Source organism: Sceloporus undulatus, chromosome 2 (genome assembly GCF_019175285.1).
Source record: "Sceloporus undulatus isolate JIND9_A2432 ecotype Alabama chromosome 2, SceUnd_v1.1, whole genome shotgun sequence".
NCBI classification, from domain to species: Eukaryota; Metazoa; Chordata; class Lepidosauria; order Squamata; family Phrynosomatidae; genus Sceloporus; species Sceloporus undulatus.
The window spans coordinates 44,265,239-44,268,697 of NC_056523.1; positions in this window are offsets into that span (position 1 = coordinate 44,265,239).

Here is a 3,459-nt window from a genome sequence, read left to right on the forward strand (position 1 = left end):
TTTAAAAACAATTAAAATCACAGTAGGCCAGAGCGCTATAGAATCATGGAATCATAGAGTTGGAAGAGACCCCAGGGACATCCAGTCCAACCCCATTCTGCCATGCAGGAACTCCTAGTTCAAAGCATCCTCAACAATTATGTAATGGAGGTGTCCATCTACACAGGGGTCGGCAACCTCTGGCCCCGGGCTGGATCCGGCCCCCGGAGGCCTTCCTGCGGCCACTGGGGGTGGTTGCCGCCGCTGCGCCGGGCGAAAAAATGACGGCGCCACAGAGCGGCTTTTTGCGCTCTGGGGCGCCGCCATTTTTTCTCCCAAATGGCAGCGCCCAGAGGCGAAGTCCTCGCGTGTGACCTCAAGAAGGTCGCGCGAGACTTCAGCCTCCAGGAGGCCCGATGCGGCTGGCCGGAGCCCTCGAATAGAGCCCGATGGCTGCATCGGGCCTCCTGGAGGCCCAATCCATCACGGGCGCCTGAATAGGCTCCGACGGCCAAATTTTCCCCCTGGGATTTAATTATATTTCTCCATGTATATTTCCCCTTGGATGTAATTAATTCCCATGTATGGTTCCCCTTGGATTTAATTATATCCCATGTATATTCCCCTTGGATTTATTATATTCCCATGTATATTTCCCCTTGGATTTAATTATATTCCCATGTATATTTCCACGAACAACAACAACAACAACAACACAGAGAATAAATCTCTATGTAAGGTCCCTTCTTGGGCACCCCATGCTTACTCCTGGGCACTACATTGCTGTGCTCAAGGTGAGCAAGGGACAAGTGGGCTTTGAAGAATGAACATTGTTACACAAAAGAGGCAGTGAATTTCTTCTTCTGCAGTGATCACAAAACATACAGTAATATATGTTACTAACAAGATACTGGCCAATGTGGCTTGCACATTGTAAACCGCTTAGGGAGTGCTAGTTCACTGATAAGCAGTATAGATATTTACTTGCTATTGCTATAAGGTGTGTATGTAGTTGGCGGTGGTGGGTGAGACTGAGATACAGTTGTTGTTATATGTTATCATGGTGACTCTACAAATAGTGACTTATGGTGACCCTGTGAATGAGATTCCTCCAAGAACCATGATTATTAAAGACCTGCTAAGTTTGTTGCTTGTCTTTGTACAGGTCTTGGTAGCCACAGAATTCTCAAACAGCACATTTCGAATGAGTTTTCCTCCATTAGCTGTCTTTACTGTTCAGCTTTCACAGTCATACACAGGGATAAGAAATATAGCATGGTTGATTCTGATTTTGATATTTAACAAAATTTGTTTATACCTGAGGATTTATCTAGTTCTTTCATAGTGGCCCTTCCAAGTCTTAGTTTTGAGCTAAGGTATGGACAATCTTTGACAATTTTGATGCTTTCAACATCTACTTTAAAGTTAATGTAAATCTTCTGTGGTTATTATTTTTGATTTCTTAATGTTCAGCTGTTGCCCATCTTTTATACTTTCTTCCTAAACCTTTAGTAGTCATTAGAAATATTTGCTATTTTCTACTAGTATTATGGTGCCATCTGCATATCTTAAAGTACTGATGCTTCTTCCTTCAGTTTTCACATCTCCTTAATCTGAGTCAAATATTCCTTTCTGTAATATAAGTTCTGTGTATAAATTGAAGAGATAGGATGATAACATGCAGCCTTGTTTGAGCCCCTTACCAGAATTGGAAACAATTCTGTTTCTCCATGTGGTGTCCTGATAGCAGCCTGTTGTCCTGGGTATAGGTTATGCATCAGCACAATCAGATACGAGGGCACACCCATTTGTTCCAAAACAAGCCATAGTTTGTAATGATCATCACAATAAAAGGCTTTGATATAATGTATAAAGCACAGGTTGATTTTCTTTTGAAATTCTTTGGTACATTCCATTATCCAATAAACATTTGCATTATGAATCCATTGCATCTTCCTTTTCTAAAGGCAGCTTGGACATTTGGTATTTTTCATGCAAAGGCCTCAAGCCAATATTCCCGTAGTATAGCATGAATACCCACATTTGCACATAGGCCATGGCAGCACACAAACCCCATAGTGACTCTGTGCAACACGTGAATGACTGGGTGCCATGGCACAAAGCACAATATATGATTCAAAACTACAGTACAAAGGATAAGATGCATAATCACAATGTATTGTGTAACTGTTTTGTTTTCACCTATGCTATGTGTTCCCAATCACGGCAATATTGCCCTGATTGTAAATCCTCACATTGAATTTGTGGGAGCCAAATCATGCAATGGAGATCTATGATCCATGGTATCCTCAGTACTCTTCTCCAGCATCACATCTCAAATGAGTTGACTTTCTTCCTATCTTCTTTCTTCACTGTCCATACATGGTGATAGGGAATAAAAGGGACTGCATGATTCTGACTTTAGTGCTCAGTTGTATATCTTTGCTCTTTTGTCTAATTGTTTCGTAAGTGCCCTTCCCATTCCTAGTACATTACCACACTATTATAGTGCCGCTATTCCACTTTGACTGCTCTGGCTGTCTCCTGTTGCATTCTGAGATTTGTAGTTCACTGATGCCTAAGAGTTCTCTGGCTGAAAATTCTAAATGCCCCCACCCTGCTGTAAATCCCAGAATGCAACAAGAGGCAACCAGAGCAGTAAAAAGGAATAGAATCATAGAATCATAAAATCATAGAGTTGGACGAGACCATCCAGTCCAACCCCCTGCCATGCAGGAAATCTAAATCAAAGCATCTCCGACACATGGCCATCCAGCCTCTGCTTAAAGAACTCCAAAGAGGGAGACTCCACTACTCCCTGAGTGAGTTTGTTCCACTGTCAAACAGCCCTTACAGTCAGGATGTTCCTCCTAATGTTGAGGTGGAATCTCTTTTCCTGCAGTTTGCATCCATTGTTCTGTGTCCTGTTCTCTGGAGCAGCAGAAAACAAGCTTGCTCCCTCCTCAATATGGCATCCCTTCAAGTATTTAAACAGGGCTATCATATCACCTCTTAACCTTCTCTTCTCCAGACTAAACAACCCCAGCTCCCTAAGGCGTTCCTCATAGGGCATGGTGACATTACAAGAGTGTAGTGTGGTAATCTAGTCTCCTGATTTCTTGACTGCAGTCTCTGTTCTGATCAATGTTTGATCTAAGGTGTTGTCGGTCACTCTTTGACTATTTCAAGTTTCTCATCATCTGGGATGAATTCATGTATCTTCCACAGTCATTATTTTTGTTTTCTTAATGTTCAACAATAAGCCTACCTTAGCACTTTATTCAACAGGCCCATATCCTATTGTTAGTCCTGATTAGAACAGACTCCTTCAGTCAGCAGGATTCAGCCAAATGTTGACTCACCATCCAATGATTGACTGAATATGCCTGTTGTAGTTGGGGTAACTAACAGGATGCCAAGCAGAGTGTAGCAGCATAGCTGTTTTTCACATAGTTGTGAGCTAAGGTAGGCATCAAATTT